The following is an 18,519-nucleotide window of genomic DNA, read 5'->3' as shown; positions in this document are numbered from 1 at the left end:
CTCTTTGTTCAAACAGCTGCTTGTAATCTTTTAAAGAAAGGATATTAAAAACTAGAAATGCTTAAATTATCTTGAATACCATTAGTTAACTTAAACAATATCTATAGTTACTAAGGTCAGGCTGAATCCATAGGCTCAGAGAAGGAAAACTGAAAGCAATTTAAAAGAAAAAGGAAGAAGAAAAAAAAAAAAAAGCTGGGAGGAAGATAGAGCATGAAGGGAAATAAAACAAGGAAAGCTTCTCCCCCATTTCTGTCCCACAGCCACAGCCACCAATCAAGGTATTCAAACTGGGAAAGTCAGCATTCATGCTGCCTGTCACCACCAGAATCGATAAGTAGAGACAAGGATTGAATTTTTATTAGCACTTTATTCAGATGCCAGTGATCTGAGAAGACAGCAGGTTATGTACCATCAAAAACCGCCTTAACATCTCGTCTCCAGCCAACCTTTTTATAAGAAGAAAAGGGTAGGTAAAGCATTTGGAAAAAAGGTTAATCACATAAGAGTTGCAGTCCAGTGGCAATTTTCCTAGTATTTCTTTATCTGCTGGTCAACAATTCTTTTTTTTTTTTTTTTTAGGATTTTATTTCTTTAGAGAGGATTTTTTTTTTTTTTTTAGAGAGACAAAAGGGAGGAAGAAAGAAACATCAATGTTCAAGAGACACATCAATCAGTTGCTCTCGCACACCCCCAACTGGGAGCCATCCTACAGCCTAGGCATGTGCCCTGCCCAGGAATCTAACCAGGGACCTTTCGGTTTGGGGGCTGTTGCTCAATCCACTGAGCCACACCAGCCAGAGTTGATCAACAATTCTTTATCTGCCTACATTCCCTCCTTAAAACACAAGACCCCTGGGGCACAACGGTTGAATTGCTTGTTGACCTCCTGGAGTCATGTATTCCAGTTCTTGGAATAACAGCTTTCCATAGGCATCAATCACTTAAACCTGTCAACTATAACTCCAGGTAAAATCATTAACTCTGTGAGTTCCCCTGTCAGTATGAGTAACTATTATAATATGCCCAGGGCAATGGGAGTCACTCTGGGAGACAGAAAACAAGACTTGTCCTCAAGATTTACAGTCTTATTGGGGAGATAAAGTAATCTTCATGAGTAAATCAAGAGTGTAAAATTGTGGAGTTCTGCTGGAAAAGGAATTTAGAGAAGGAAAAAAAATAGTGTGGACAAAATCAACGAAAAGGATTTCATGAAGGATTTGGACTTAATTGGCCTTGAAGGGTAAGTAGAATTCAGTAAGAAGAGGGAAGAAATCTACATAGAAAAGTAAAGAGGTAAAAGCCTTGAAAAGCCATGAAGAAGTCAAAAAGGGAAGAATTGAGTTGGAAAAAAAGCTTAGAATTATGCTCTGTGGATGAAAAAGGGGCCAGATGGTAAATCTGACGAGCTCAGGGGAGGCCTGCATGGTGGCCTGGCAAACTCAGAGACCTAAAGTAACCGATAGGATGATCTGCAATTCAAACTTCCTAACTAAAAGCAAGTCAGGGCAGGTAGTCATGTCCTAGGCAGGCACCTTCCTTGGCAAAGGTCAGTTTTTACTTTAACTGAGCCTATTGTCTTTTTGCATCTGGAACAAACCTTTGCAATGTCAGGGTAATTTCCCTTTCCAGACCCCTCAGGGTACAATCTTCACAGAACCCCTCACTGTTATTGCTATCACGTTAATTGTTAACTATCCTGGAGGGATAGAAGTATGTGTCTATTCATTTTGTTTTTTTGTCTAGTCCCAGAGATTCCCCTCCACCCTGCTTTGCTTTCTCAGGCCTCCCTAAAACCAGTGAATTTCATACAACCCTTTTATGTCTTCCCTTTTGATTTGATGTATAAAATAAATGGTAAAACTGCCATTTTCCAAAGCATTTTCTCAATGCTTTGAATTGTCAGTTTGGCTCGAATTAACTCATAAAAATTCTTACAGGTTTGGATGTTTCTGACATAGGAAACCATATCATATTTATTTTCCAAAAGACCACATGTAGCGAAGATTCAAAATCAGTTAAAATAGTTAAATACTAAAATGGGTTTTTATATAAGCACAGATTTTTAATGTAACATGGTAGTGAATAGGCTAGTTCTACTCAGTACATTTTTCCCCAGCAATCCTAGGGTGTTTTTAAAAATCTCATAATCAAGAATTCATCGAGTTTATAATAAAATACACTGAAAAAGGTCATTGTGAGTTACTCTGATCATACAGTAATCTAAAAACATAATTTACAGACTCAATTTAGTTAAACATATTTAAATATAACATACACCTATTTTCCACCTGTGTGTGTGTCTTCTTGATGGGGGACTCGAGAGTCTGAAAATTTTAATAAACTTAGTAATCAATGCATGTAAAAGCTACTGTTCCAGGAACGGAGGTGTGACTCACCCTGACTCCAGGAGACCACAGGCAGTTCCACCTTCTTGCCCCAGGAGGACCGGCAATCAAGATGGTATCTGAGCCATTGTGCTCCAGGGAGAGACGTCCACCCCCCAGGACACAGCTGAAGACCACCACTTTTTTACCCCTTATCTACACTTTGTTCTCCTTATAAAAGGGCCATTTCAAAATGGAATTTAAGGTGGTCCGTTATGGCAGAAACCCGCGTCTTCTCTGGTGGCTGACCATCTGAATAAAGCTCCCATGAAGATTCCCTGTCGCTGCTTATTGGGTGTGCTGGTGACAGGCAGCACAAACACCAGCTTTTCTGGTTTCATATACTCTGGTAACTCTGCAGGGGCAGATTTGGGGACTCTGGTAAGTCTGGGTATTTGGCTGGGGTCCCATTGGCTGCCTGGACTAGGGGGCCCTGGGGTGTGTGGATTGGATACTTCCTAGCAGCTGCCAAGTGATTTCATTTGGGGACTCTCTCTATCTGACTCTCAGCGCTTCCCACCATCATCATTTTTGATTGAATCATTGCACATTCTGTTTCAGGTTAAAATCCCAGGTCACAATTTAGTCTGGTTTACAGAGTTCTGTCTGGTTAAAAGGACATCTTCTGGTTTAATTAAAGTATGATCTGTTTTTTTTTTTGTTCTTACAGAGCTGTCTGGTAGAATGGTGGGGGGGGGGCTCCATTCCAGTAAACAGCCCTTTGGGACAAGTTTTGGCTGACTGGCTGACTTACGCTGATAAACCCGTGACTAAATAAAAAGTGGTTTTTATTGCAATACCATTTGGCTTATGTATTGTGTAATCTAGACTCAGGAGAGTGCTGGCCACTGAATGGGTGTTTAAATTACTGTACTGTACTGTAACTAGAGTTGTTTTGTCAAAGATCAGGGAAGTGGGACAAAATGCCTTAGCTTGAAACTTCCATGAGTTTATATAATCCGGATGCAGGATTAAAAGGAAATAGATTAATGGTCCAGAGAAAAAGGAAACTTGCCTGTGAAAGACAGCAAAAGGTCAGAGGCGAGGGCCCAGGAAGATCTAGACATTACGGCTGCTGTGAGCGTGGAGCACGGCCCCTCCAGCCCTGGAGGATCTTCCTCCTCCCTGAAAGCACTGAGGAAAGGGAGCCTGAACTGATCTTGCCATCTCAAACCCATCAGGGAACCAAATTCAGTGGAGGACAAGCCTCTACCAGGGCAGGGCAATACCCTTCGCAAAAACTTCCAGTGGGAGTAGGGCCAGAGGGCCAGCCTGCTGGATATTATTGGACACATGCTCCATTTTCTACATCAGGTCTGTTAAACTGGAAAAACTCTGAAAGGACCAGAGTATATCCTTTTAGAACGGGTGAAGGAGTACACCCAGGCTTTTGAGTCCCTGAAGGCGTATTTGGCTTCTACACCAGCCTTGGGGCTTCCAAACCTACTAAAGCCCCTTCGATTATACATTCATGAAAAGCAGAGCATTGCCCCAGGTATCCTCACCCAAAGGCTCAGTGACACTTTGCTACCCATCCCGTACTTCCCAAGGAAACTAGATCACACTGTCCAGGGGTGGCCAGCCTGCCTGAGAGCTGTGACAGCCACCTGTGAGCTCTTACAGGAAGCTGAAAATTTTCCCTGGGACAGCCTATCACAGTTTATGCACCCCAAGTGTGGAGCCTGCTGGAGCAAAAAGGAAATTTGTGACTCACTGCTGGAAGAATGGGCAGGTACCAAGCCATTCTTCTCGACAAAACCAATGTCTCCCTCAAAACTGTAAGTTAAACCCTGCCTCTCTTCTCCCTGAGCCTGACTCGGCTGCGCTAATACATGATTGTGCTGAGATCATTGATGAAGTTTACTCTAGCAGAATTGATCTACAGGACCATCCTCTAGAAGAAGCAGACTATTCCATATGCAGATGGAAGCAGTTATGTGGACAAAGGAAACGGAAAGGCTGGGTATGCAGTTGTGATTCTTGAAGGAATAGTAGAGGTCGAGGCCTTGCTGCCGGGAACCTCTGCTCAGCCGAACTGATTGCATTGACTGACTGATTGCATTGACGAGGGCACTGGAATTGTCACACGAAAAGAGAGTGAATGTGCATATCGACTCAAGGTAAGCTTTGCTAATTTTGCAATCCCATGGTTCCATCTAGAAGGAAAAAAAGAACTGTTAACCTCCAATAAAAGAGGAGATGAAGTATGCAGCAGAAATTTAAAAAGTATTAGAGGCCGTTCAAGCACCTCTACAAGTGGCAGTCACGCACTGCCCAGGGCGCCAGTAAAAGGACACTGAAGTGGCGAAAGGAAACCATCTGGCTGATCCAGCAATGGAAGAGGCTGCTGACGGAACATTTACGATGCCTTTGGTATCTGCTTTAGACTTGTCCCCTGTTCTAGACTTGTCACAATTTGTCCCTGACTATTTGACTGCAGACTTAGAGAAAGCTGGAAACTGGGGGTTTTGACGAAGAAGGAGCTGATAGTAGATGGAGAAAGAGTAAGAAAGGAGCTACACTGCTTCCTGAACATTCAGTAGAGCCAGCCATGAAGCATTTGCGTGAAGCCACTCACACAGCATGGGGACCTCAGGCTTCGGGGAAGGTAGAGAAGATGAATCACACCTTGAGGAAAAATATAGCCAAGCTGTGTCAAAAAAAAAAATCATCTCCACTAGGATCAAGCTTTATCTATTGCCCTGCTCAGGATAAGGGTGGCCCCTTGAAGTGGAGTTCAATTGAGTCCTTATGAAATTGTGTATGAGCAACCATTTCAGGCTCTGACTGGGGTGGGAGATATGTATACAAATCAAGAAGTAAAGGTAAAAAATGTGGACAACAGTTAAGTCAGACCTTAGCTGTAATTAACGACCTTACTTGTATTAGGCACCTCTCCCCCGCAGGTTTGCCACATTCCTTTGAGCCTGGAGGTAAGGTGCTACTCAAGACCTGGAAGACAGGATCTCGAGCACCAACCAGAAGAAAAGTGGACTGGACCTTGGGACACACTCGTCACCACCCCAACCGCGGTGAAATTGGCGGTAATAAAACCTTGGATTCATCACACCCAAGTAAAGAAAGCACCAGAGGAACAATGGACCTCAGAACCACAAGAAGACCTGAAAGTCATCTTTCAAAAACAGTGACGTCTTTTTCATTACTTTTTGTTCAACCCCATGTTATGGACAACTTACCCCTTTCAGACAAGATGAAAATGTTTGGGTATACTTTGCAAAAAATGTCCTAAACACTTCTGGCTTTTGTTTTGCAGGAGGAACTTAGCTTGAACAAGCTTTCACTTCATGTCTTGTAGGTGTTTGTACTCCCTCACAAAGCCTTCAAAATTATACTTTGTTTCAGCAGATCAATAAGAAAATAGCCTACTCCAATATTTGTAATTGGGAACCTGTGGTAATTCTAGAGGACAGGGAAATGTTTTCCTTAAAAGTCACTAATGTAGCGCTAGCTGGAGAGCGTGCAACTTCTGTCAATTGTGCTAAAAACTGTTTTGTGCCTTATCCCAACTTGTTGTTGCATACAACATGCCCCTTATGTGGAGCTGCAATTAAATGTATTCCTCAGCCCCCTACCAGACAGTCTACTGCTAGGAAACGTGCTCAACAGCAAAATGAGTACTTCCACATGAAACCAACCTCACAGAAATAAGATAGTTTAAACTAACAGTGGGGGAATGGTGGGGGACTCAAAAGGTGGAAAATTTTAGTTTAAATAACAGCTAATAAGCTTAGTAATCAATAAATGTAAAAGCTATTATTCCAGGAACTGAAGGTGTGACTCACTCTGACTCCAGGAGACCACAGGCAGTTCCACCTTTGTGCCCCTGGAGGACTACAAGCCATCCACATGGTATCTCACCACTGTGCTCCAGAGTGAGATGACTACCAGCCAGGACACAGCTAAAGACCACCGCCCAGAGCGAGAATGTTGCTGTGTGTGTGTGTGTGTGTGTGTGTGTGTGTGTATAGACAGAGGGGAATGGAGGGAGACAGAGAGGGAGAGGAACATCAATATGTAGTTGCCTCTCACATGCCCCCTACTGGGGACCTGGCCCACAACCCAGGCATGTGTCCTGACTGGGGATCAAACTGGTGACCCTTTGGCTCGCAGGCCAACATTCAATCCACTGAGCCACACCAGCCAGGGCTAAGACCAGCCACTTTAAAATGCAATTTAAAGTGGTCTATTAGGGTACAAACCCACCATCTTCTCAGATTGCCGACCATCTGAATAAAGCGCCCATAAAGATCCAATCCCGGTCTCTGCTTATTGGGTCTGGCAGGTGACAGGCAGCACGAACTTGTTAGAATACCCCTCACGGAGCACATGTTCTAAGTAAAGAGTTCAAGGTGTGCTCTGTTCATTGAGAGCTGGCACATACTAAGGACAGCATAAGCTCCTATTCTGTGAACATAAAGAATCTTTGTGGTTGGTAGTTGGTGAGCACTGACTATATGGAAACTGATAACTAGGTATTAATCACTATCGTGATTGAGAAACAAATAAAGTCTAAATAATTTCTATGGTTTAAGTTTTATGTAAGTCACGTATCTATCATATATATATTTAGAAATTCATTAAGACTCTAAATATATATATACTCTTAGACATATGCAGTATATATAGAAAATACATATATTTATATGTTTGTATAAATATATAAATTTATGGTATAAATATATATGTTTTTATATATAAATGGTAAATATATACCACCGCCACTGGGGGGAAATTTTGCCTAGGGAAGCTGTAGAACTCTTCCTCTAACAAAATAATCTGAAAAAATAATATTTTGAGATGCACTTTCTACATGGTTTTCGAATGCCAAATTGTACTTGGCATGTAATGAATTCTAAATATAAAATATCAGCTTACCGCTTCCAAACACCGATGCAACTATTTAAGTTACGAAATATATACAACTACATGCCTTTATACAGAAAAATTCCTTAAAACTGTAGCAAAATTTTGAGTATATTACATAGCTGAAATGGAAAAAATCATAGTAAATATAAGTTAGGTTACTATATATACACATCATATGTGTTTGTCGGTATGTAGGTGTACATGCACACGATGCTCGCTGTTCACCATGTATGTTACACCAAAACAAGCAAGAAAACAAACACACTTCCTGGAAACAACCAAAGTGTCCCTTAAACAGTACCCATTGTAATACCCTGCTCAATAAAATTTTAATGCGGACATTAGCAATAAAAAGGGTTGGGGAGAGCTATATGTACAGATGTAGAAAGACCAACAGATAGTGGTACATAAAAAAAGAGCAAGGTACAGTACATTGCATTATGAGAGCAACTGTATAAATTTTTAAAGTGTCTCTCTCTCTATATATATAGTATTTCACCTGTTCTAAGATTCACTTTAAAAAGGTTTAATTGGCCCCAACCAGTGTGGCCCAGTTGGTCGGGAGTTGTCCCACAAAGTGAAAAGTCCCAAGTTCAATTTCTGGTCTGGGCAATCAATTCTCCCTTCCCCTCCCTCTAAAATTAAATTTTTAAAAAACATAGCATCATTTAAAAAATAATAAAGTAAAAATTTAAAAGTAAGAAGGTTTAATTGGCAACTTTTTTCTTTCCTCCCAGTTTTTCCTTTAAGTAATTACACATAATATAGGGTGGGGCAAAAGTAGGTTTACAGATGTTCATACGGAAAATAATACAATAATTAAATAATAATGCAAGATAAACTGTTTCACATACTCACATCAGTAAACCTATTTTTGCTCCACCCGATATGTACTTTGCTGAAAATATCTGTATTTGCATACACTTATGTAATTCCTTAAAACATAAGTGCTTGCATAAAATCAGTAAGTTTAGATTTGATAAAATGCACTAAAAGCTTAAAAATTTAAATTAAAAATTAAAAGCTTAAAATTAAAAATATAAAATTTATATAATTGCATAAAATCAGTAATAGTTTAGATTTCATAAAAATATATTAAAAGCTTTCCAGGAAAGATTCACAATAAATTATTAACTATGATTACCCTGAGTGAGGAAAACTGAAGGAAATAGAGAAGAACCACACTGTTCAATTTTACAACTTTCTTTTTCAAAAAAATATATATTATTGATTATGCTACTACAGTGGTCCCATTTCACGCCCCCTTACTCCCCTCTTCCCTAAACCCTGCCTCCAACCCAGATCCCCCCCCACTTAGTTCAAGTATATGGGTTGTACATACATGATCTTTGTCTTCTCTATTTCCTATACTATTCTTAACCTCCCCATCTATTTTTGTATTGACCATCTATGCTTCTTATTCCCTGTACCTTTTCCTTCATTCTGCCCCCTCCCTCTCCCTGCTGATAACCCTCCATGTGACCTCTATTTCTGTGATTCTGTTCCTGTTGTACTTATTTGCTTAGTTCATTGGGGGTTTTTTTAGGTTCAGTTGTTGATAGTTGTGACTTTGTTGTCATTTTACTGTTCATAGGGTTTTTTTTGCTTAATTTCTTTTTATAAGTTTGAGTAATATGTATGATTTTTATTTTTTAAATTTTTTATTTTTAATTATATTTTATTGATTATGCTATTAAAGTTTTCCCAATTTTCCCACTTTGCCACCCCCACCCAGCAGCCCCCACTTCCTCAGGCATTCCCCTCCCCTTTGTACTGTTCATAGTTTTTGATCTTCTTTTCCTTAAATAAGTCCCTTTAACATTTCATATAACGGTTGGGTGATGATGAACTCCTTGAACTTGACCTTATCTGGGAAGCCCGTTATCTGCCCTCCAATTCTAAATGACAGCTTTGCTGGATAGAGTAATCTTGGATGTAGGTCCTTGCCTTTCATGACTTGGAACACTTCTGTCCAGCTCCTTCTTGCCTGCAAGGTTTCTTTGGAGAAATCAGCTGATAGTCTTCTGGGAACTCCTTTGTAGGTAACTGTCTCCTTTTCTCTTACTGCTTTTAAGATTCTCTCCTTATCTTTAAACTTGGGTAATGCAATTATGATGTGCCTTGGTGTGTGCTTCCTTGGGTTCAGCTTTTTGGGGACTCTCTGAGCTTCCTGGACTTCCTGGAAGTCTATTCCCTTTGCCAGGTTAGAGATGTTCTCCCTCATTATTTTTTCAAATAAGTTTTTAATTTCTTGTTCTTCCTTTTCTCCTTCTGGGACCCCTATGATTTGAATGTTGGAACGTTTAAAGTTGTCTCGGAAGTTCCTAAGCCTCTCCTCATTTTTTTGAATTCTTGTTTCTTCATTCTATTCTGGTTGAATGTTTATTTCTTCCTTCTGGTCCAAATCATTGATTTGAGTCCAGTTTCCTTCCCTTTACTGTTGGTTCCCTATACATTTCTCTTCATTTCACTTTTCATAGCCTTCACTTTTTCCTCTATTTTGTGACCATACTCAACCATTTCTGTGAGCATGCTGATTACCAGTGTTTTCAACTCTGCATCTGATAGGTTGGCTACCTCTTCATTGCTTAGTTCTATTTTTGGAGCTTTGAGCCGTTCTTTCATTTGGGCCATACTTTTTGTGTGTGTGTGTGTGTGTGTGTGTGTGTGTGTGTCTGGGCACACCTGTTACATAGTAAGGGGTGGAGCTTTAGGTATTCGCCAGGGCAGGGCAACCCACATCACTGCATTGTGGAGCTGTCTGCGGGAGAGGAGTCTGAGAGGGAACAATGCCACTTGCTCGGCTCTTGGCTGGCTTTCAGTCACTTGTCCCGCTACCCATAAGCAAATTGGGCCTTTCTGGTGCTGATTCTCAGGTGGGTGGTTTTGTGTACATTCTAGGACCCTGTGGGTCTCTCCAGTGAACTCTCTTGTGGGGCTGGGAGTTTCTCCTGCTGCCTCAACCACCACAGGTTTTTACTGCCAGAGGTTTTGAGGCTTTATTTCCCCGTGCTGGAACCCTAGGTTGTGTGGTCTCCCTCATTCCCCAGTTGTTCCTCCCTGTTTATCCATAGGCAAATGTGGGGTCACCTGGTCCACCAGCCACTGCCTCGCCTGGTCAGCCAGCTGCCACCCTGCCATGAGTCCTCTCCGCCCAGGCTGCCTGTCACCACCCCTCCGACTGGTCTGGATGAATGTTCCTTTAACTTCTTGGTTGTTGGACTTCCATACAGTTCAATTGGCATTTCTTGTTATTTTTTGTTTTTAAGTTTGTTGTTGTCCTTCTTTTGGTTGTACGAGGAGGCAAAGTGTATCTACCTATGCCTCCATCTTGGCCAGAAGTCCAATTTTATAACTTTCTGTATGGCTCTTTCAAAGATACAGTAATGTGCCTATTTTACTTGTATTGTTATGTGTGTATATCCCATACAATAACATACCATGTGTTTATATTTTCCCCCTATCTTAAGTCTTAAAATTTAGAGCCTAAAATTCCTTCTGTATTTTAGGACTCAGCAAGAGCAACTCTACAAAGAAGTAGCAGGTCCTTACACACTTTCTTGGCCCTAAGAGCACAGAGTGAATGCAGGGCGAACACTCGTGCATCTTCTCCCTCCTTTCCTCTCAGCTCCTCCACAGACAACCTAGTGCCACATTAAGTCATTTTAAATTCTCACCACCCCTTCTCCTTATGTTCAGTTTTGGAGGCTTATTGCATGTCCACAAGTCATCCGCAGTCATTTTCAAGAACAGTAAGGTGTTGGCCCCCTCCACACGTAGGAATACTAAAGTAAACAAGTTGCACACTTGTGTACGAAGTAGACAGCCACTTCAACTACACCCCTTTCCCTTGGACGGTGTCTATGACCCTATCCCCCTTCATTCGTGATCACTGAGGGTCTTCTGCGTGCTTGGCCACTGTGACTACGTACAAAAACTGAGAAGCCTCTCCCAAGCAAAACGCACAAAAGGAGAGACAGACTGTTAAACACATACACTGTGGCCAACGTCAAGGAAAGGTGAATTAACAAAGGGCTGAAAGAGACTAGCAGTGAAAGAAACTTCTGGAAGACATGTGACTGAGAAGGGAGTATCTAGGCAGAAGTTGGGGTTAAGTGGGGTACAAAAGCAAGAAAGCAGGGGAGGGCATAGCTTGGCTGGGAAAGTGGTAAGTTCCGTGGAGACGTAGGGGGTATAGGGAACCCAGGGGGAGAGGAGCAGAAAATAGGCCTGGAGGAATAAGTATTTTGTCTATTTTACTTTTGAATTGTTGAAAAGGGAATAGGGTGTGAAGTCGCTTAGCGGTCAAGTGAAGAGACGGGTCTTTACAAAGGGGGGTGATTTAGCTGGAGTTGGAAGCTGGGTGTTACTGGGCTGGTTGGAAGGATTATCTGGGAGGTGAAAGACTGAATTTCACCACGGATTCCAATTCCTGAAATAGGGAGGAAAGCAGTCGGGACCACAGCGGGCTGGAAACCCTCCAGAGCAGGGCTCCTGCGGCCAGAGCCTCAGTGCCCACGCTCTCAGCGCGTCCCCGACCGCACACTCACCACCGCCGACCTCGGCTCGCCCAAGCCGGCCCTAGAGGCCGGGCACCGTGGGAGAAGCTGCACTTGACTTTCCACGCGTCCGTTGGGCGTCCAACGCCGGTTGCTTCGGAGCGCGCAGCGCAGGCTCCGAAGGTCACAGCTCCCCGAGGGTGTGGGCCGCGGGACGCGAACTGCAGGTGCCCCTGACCCCTCCCTCGACCCCGCCCCCGCCCCCGTGCCCGCCCACTCTGGCGCTGGACCCTAACCCTACGCCCCGGAGAAATGAAACATTGTTTGGGGGTCCGGGCCCCTTGAAGGGCAACTGCTCAGAGATGGAAATTTGTGGGGTGGGGCCTGGGGAGGATTTCAAGGTGTACATTGATGGCATAGGTATGAAAGTGCGTAAATGTATAAAATAACGTTTTCTGTAACCTTTACATTTTCTGTAATGTTTCACTTGAGAACCTAAAATGTTTTGGGTTGCATTCCTTTGCTCAAAAACCTGTGACTGATAATACAAACAAAGACTGAAGAAAACTACAAAGTTCACCCCCTCCTCTTTGCGCTACTGTTCTGCTTTTCTGGCAGCACCCTTGACACGACGTGACGGGTGTGGTTTTAATTAGGTGTTAAAGTTAATCTTTGAATGTAGGGCAGATTCAATTCAAAATGAGGACTGGGAGATCTGCCAACTAGAAAAAAGAATCAACAATGGTTATTAAAAAATCTCAAGAAAAGTTCATTAAATGAATCACGGTGCATCCACACTAAGAAATAACAGGTCGTGATTATACAGTGGGAGGTGGTTTCTGGTCCCACAGCGGCCCCTGCACGTCTTGTGGCGTATGCCAACCTGCAACACCTAACTGTCCTGACCCGGAGCTGTTCCTTAGCTCCTGTGGAGACAAGTAAGGAGGTGGCAGCAACCACAGTGTGACTAAGAAGCTTACATCCCAAACAAGAGGGACTAGCTTCTTTACTGCTTGCGACAAAAGATGCTGACCCCGTAGCCCTGGCTACCTCAGCTGCCTCCCAAACCACTACCTGCATCTGGGCCTATAGTGTTACCCAGTGGGATCTGGGAGCAGAAATGGCCTCCCATGTGATACTGTAACAGGGTGCAGCCAGCCCCCCACCCCCCACACACACCAAACGAAGGATTTAAAATAGGGTCCAGAACTTGGGGTGTCCAGGAAATATGAAAATATAGGCTATCCTCACCCCCACAAGTCTGCACTGGGGGATGGGACACATGGAGAAGGGCCATTGAGAGTTATTTTGCATATTAACAGTTGGCCAGCTTCATACCTGATATGCAAAAACGGTTATGCAACATAATTATAACAGCTGGCTAGTTTCATAGGTATGTTAAGTAGCTGTGGCCTTGCTTTGAGCTGGGGAGATGGGAGCGACTTCCACCCATGACATAACTGGGAAGCAACTCCTCCTGGTTACACCTGCATGAGAGGTTGGAAGTGGTTCGCTCCATGTCACAGGGTCATGCCTGCTCGGCGGCCCAGAAAAGCTGGAAAAATACAGGCATGCTGGCAGGTGTCGCAGATTGTGAGAGGAGATGGAAATGGAGATGCAGAGGAAGGTTCGCCAGACTTTAAACCCAGGCAGGGCAGCCATGCGGTGGACCATGTGGTTTCGGGTGGGGACCACGTGGTTTGGGGGGCTCCCTTACCCACAGGGCTTAGGAAGCAGGAAAACAAAATGTAGCAGCCATGTAGAGTTCTCTTAGCAGTTTGGAAGAATTCAGGAGAGACGCTGCAGGAAGGAAACGGGTTAAGGACTCTCACTGGTGGGCCAATGAGAAGGGCCACATGGGTTTGGATTAAGAACTGGAGATCGCAACACAGCTGATGGTGCTGGGAACTGAGGGAGGCCTGCCAGCGAAGCACAGATTACTGGGAAGAACTGGGGGCTACTTGAGCCATGGACTTCTATTTCTTTTCCTGAGATATGGTACCCCTGGCTGAGCAAAAGGGGGAAGGAAGGACTGTGTGTGTTTGTGGGCATTTTAAGGGGCTTTGGGGTTTTAACAAAGACATTAAGTCATTATTCTAAGTCTGTACTTTTTAAAAAAAATATTTTTATTGATTATGCTATTACAGTTGTCCCATTTCCCCCCTTTATTCCCCTCTGCACTGCACCCCCCTCCCACCAGCATTCTCCTCCTTAGTTCATGTCCATGGGTCGTACATGTAAGTTCCTTGGCTTCTACATATCCTCTATTATTCTTATCGTCTCCCTATCTATTTTGTACCTACTATTTATGCTTCTTATTCCCTTTACCTTTTCCAGCATTCTCCCCTCTCCCCCTCCCCACTTATACCCTCCATGTGATCTCCATTTCTGTGATTCTGTTCCTGTTCTAGTTGTTTGCTTAGTTTTTACTTTTTTAGGTTCAGTTTTTGATAGGTGTGACTTTGTCATCATTTTACTGTTCAGAGTTTTTGATCTTCTTTTTCTTAGATAAGTCCCTTTGACATTTCATATAATAAGAGCTTGGTGATAATGAGCTCCCTTAACTTTATCTGGGAAGCACTTTATCTGCCCTTCCATTCTAAATGATAGCGTTGCCATAGGTCCTTGGATGTAGGTCCTTGCTTTTCATGACTTGGAATATGTCTTTCCAGCCCTGTCTTGCCTGAAAGGTTTCTTTGGAGAAATCAGCTGACAGTTCTATGGGAACTCCTTTGTAGGTGTCTCCTTTTCTCTTGCTGCTTTTAAGATTCTCTCCTTCTCTTTAAACTTGGCTAATGTAATTATGATGTGTCTTCGTGTGTTCCTCCTTGGGTCCAACTTCTTTGGGACTCTCTGAGTTTCCTGGACTTCCTGGAAGTTTATTTCCCTGCACTGGAACCCTGGGTTGTGCAGTCTGTCTCGCTCCCCAGTTGTTCCTACCGATTTAACTGCACGCACCTGTGGGACCCCCCGGTCTGCCAGCCGCTGCCTCGCCCACCCAGCTGCCGCCCCACAGTGGGTCTTCTCCTCCCAGGTAGCCTGTCTCCGCCCCTCCTTCTGCATGAGTTTCTTCTGTATCTCTTGGGTTGTCTGACTTCCACACAGTTTGATCAGTTTGATTTTCTGTCAGTTCCGGTTGTTTTTTGTTTTTAAATTTGTTGTTGTCCTTCTTTTGGTTGTGTGAGGACGCACAGTATACCTACCTACATCTCCATCTTGGCCAGAGTCTAGTCTGTATAACTTTTGAATAAATAGTTCCTTTCCTGTTCACCGAACTCTGGCATTTAGAGCCATAATTCTTAAGGGCGGCAGGCCGGGAGAACCTAGTACAGGGGGACCCCAGGAGAGAGGGCTCCATTCGGTCACAGTATCTTGTCCCCCACCCCGGGTCTGTTTTGTAACAATACTCCTGCTGTTTGTTGGACTGTGAGTACTAAAGAATTTCTCTGTGGTTCATTTTTTGACTGGTTTATTTTTAGCACTTGAGTTGAGCACTTGCCATATTCCCGGTCAGAGGTACATCTATAGGTTCCAATGCAGTAGCAAACAAATTACAGAATATCATATCCTTTCAAGAGCTTTCAATATATCCCTGTGCCCTTACCTACAAATTCATCTTCCGAACATGTAGTCTAGAATAATACTAAATATGGATAGAGCTTTTGTTGCAAAGATGTGCATTGAATATTTGGCTGGTAGCACCGCGATCCATGGAACAGTTTCGTTATCTCTGGCAGGAAACGAGGTTCAGGAAATACTGCCCAGTGATAGCACTCCTGGGGGTGGGGGCTGAGTTATGAGAAAAGTACATCTCCCAGAGTTCTCTTGAGGCTTCATAGAAAGAATACACCACACAGCATATATAAAACATTTATTGGTTAGGCTGCCCAAGACCCTGAGAATTAAATGTCCCTAAATTACAATGAGGGAATGTGTATGAAAACAGCACCATAGTACGTGGCAATGACTTAATGCTAGTTGTTATTTTTGGCAGTATCAGTATCGCTACATGTAGTAAAGAAAAAAGTATACTGAACTGGTCATTTGGTAATCTCAGTCTACCCTGGGACTGTGCTACCCAGTAACTCAACTAATTAGTTCTCAAACTCAGACTGTGAAACTGCTTTAATCCTGGGTCTCCTTACTTGGAAAATGAAATTTGGGAGATGAGATCATCTCTACGTCCCCTTCCTGCCCTAAAAATCTGTAACTCCATCATGAGTTTGGTTTCAAGACTCATTAACTGAGAGAAAGATGATACTATTGAAAGAAAGAAAAATGTCAAAACAACCCACTGAAAATGTCTAGATGCTGTAGGGAATATGCATTTGAACTATACAAAGTCCCAATATTTGTTACACCTTAATTGTCCTAATATAGCTACATGATCATATTATCAAATAATTTTAGTAGCCAACTATTCAAGTAAATATATATATTGAATAACTATATACACATACATATATATAGAGAGAATAACTATTCACAGTTCACTCTCTCAAGCTTTTCTTCTAGGATTATTGGTTTATGACTGAAGCAGCTCATTAACACCCCTGTTTAGTTGTCCATTCCATACTCAAAACCAAACATAACGCTGCCAATGCAGAAATCTAAAACACCTGACAATAGGAACCTAGGCAACTGATAAAATGATGTTCATAAATAAAAATTAACAACCATAAAAGCATTTAAAACATATTCTGAGTAGATGTCCTAATCTTAATTTCACTAACAGAAAAGCTCTTGTAGTGGGTTGGATCATGTCCCCCTAAAATATATCCAAGTCTTAATTCCTGGTACCTGTGAATGTGACCTTTTTTTGGAAACAGGATCTTTGCAGATTGTTGTTAAGGATCTCAAGGTGAGATTATCCTGGTTCTACTTAATTCTAGGACCGGTCTCTTTAGAAGAGAAAGAGGAGAGAGCTTCCAGAGGGAAGAAGGCCATGTGCAGACAGAGCAGAGACTGGAGTTACAAACCAAGAAACACCAGGAGCCACCAGAAGCTAGAAGAGGCAAAGAAGGAGTGTAGCTTGGTGACACCTCGATTTCACACTTCTAGCCTTCAGAATTGCACACATTTTTGTTGTTTTAAGCCACCAAGTTTTTGGTAACTTGCTCCATCAACTCTGGGTAACTAATATGCTTCCTACCAAAAAAGGAAACACTTTTAAACTCTTTTGGGAATTTGTCTTCTCAAATAGTTACTATTCTAAGCTACAGATGGTCCCTGACTAATGACAGTTTGACTTATAATTTTTCAGCTTTACGATAGTGTGAAAACAATACACATTCAGTAGAATCCACTAGGCTAAGCGATATGTTCAGTAGGTATGTTAAATTCGTTTTCAATTTACAATCAACTTATAACTCCATTGTAAGTTGAGGAGCATCTGAAGTCCTTTCCCACTATCACTGTCTTCCCTTTTGTTTTTAGATGTGGTGCTCATTACTTTTAAGCTTTTTAAAAAGTATATGATGCAATATTTAAGTATACAGAGAGATATAAAGAATAATACAACTAGTCACTTACCCAACATCCAGCTTAAGGTATGAAACAATGTCAAGACATTTATATCCCTACCCTGTTGCTTCCTCCGTGGCCCCTTGAGGAAACGATGTTCCTGAATTTGGAGTTGTTTGTTCCCAGGCACTTCCTGATCCCAACACTAAACGTGTATTTAGTCCTAAGCAATAGATTATATTGTGGCACATTTTAAAACTTTGCAAAAATAGTGTTGTGCCATAAGTTTTTCCTGACACTTTTAATTATTTTATTTCCATTGTAAGATTTATCCGTGTGAGAATATGTTCCTCTGATTCATTCGTTTTCATTTATATGTATAGTATCCACTGTATGAAAATAGCACAATCTATTTTCTTGCTGTTGGACATTTAGGACTCATCAATTTTTTTCTTTAAACCATGTCTCTTATTCTTAGGGTATAGGCACAATAATCCCTTGGGGTATATACTTATTAGCGGATCCTAGGATGTACTATTTTTCACTTCCCTAGATACTGTTAAATTATTTCCCGAAGTGTTTATAATAACTGAAGTTTACACCAGCAAATGTATATGAATTTCATTGTTCCACATCTACACCAACACTTGATACTGACAGACTTTAATTTTTTTGATTTTTGTCAATCTGAAGGGCATGAAAGCAACCTCGTTTTTATAGTAAATGGCATTTCCCTGTTTACCAGGAGCATATTTTGGGCGACTTTTTGTTGTTGTTGTTTTGTTACCGGGAGCTTTTTTTTCCGTCTACCTATTAGGCATTGTGTTTCCTCTCCTGTAAACTATTTACCTTTTCCTCATTGGTTGGTAAGAGTTTTCACATATTATGGGTACTGGTCCTTTGTGGCCTATGTTATTCTACTCTGGTTTATCATTTTACTCTTTTACAGTGTGTTTTAGTGAAGATAATTTTTTCCTTTTATATGTTGTGCTTTTACATCTCATTGAGAAATTTCTACCATGAATTCATGAAGATATCCTCTGATTTTTATTCCTTATGTTTTTAAGTTTTGCTTTTCACACTCATGTATCTTTAAAACACTTGGACTTTTGCTTTTCTTTATGGTAAGAAATAGAGAAATCTACTTTTTTCTTTTCATAAATATAAACTATGGTGTCCTGGCACCATGTATTGAAAACTTCATTCTTTCCCCCCAATCTGCTGTACTAGCTCTGATCTATATCAAGTTTTGTGTGTGTGTGTGTTAGTTGTGTATTGCTGCA

At 41.9% G+C, this 18,519-nt stretch overlaps 1 protein-coding gene across 1 annotated transcript in view; it reads right to left on the bottom strand.

Annotated features, from left to right (window-relative positions):
* Window positions 1-11,950, bottom strand: part of DNAH8 (dynein axonemal heavy chain 8) — a 288,603-nt gene extending 276,653 nt beyond the window's left edge. Inside the window, exon 1 of the mRNA XM_024557808.3 lies at window positions 11,825-11,950. The gene's annotated coding sequence lies outside the window, so the exon portion shown is untranslated. The remainder of the gene's footprint in view (window positions 1-11,824) is intronic.
* Between the last annotated feature and the right edge of the window lie 6,569 nt (window positions 11,951-18,519).

This window comes from Desmodus rotundus, chromosome 11 (assembly GCF_022682495.2).
Source record: "Desmodus rotundus isolate HL8 chromosome 11, HLdesRot8A.1, whole genome shotgun sequence".
Classification (NCBI taxonomy): Eukaryota; Metazoa; Chordata; class Mammalia; order Chiroptera; family Phyllostomidae; genus Desmodus; species Desmodus rotundus.
This window is presented reverse-complemented; position numbering and strand designations above follow the sequence as displayed.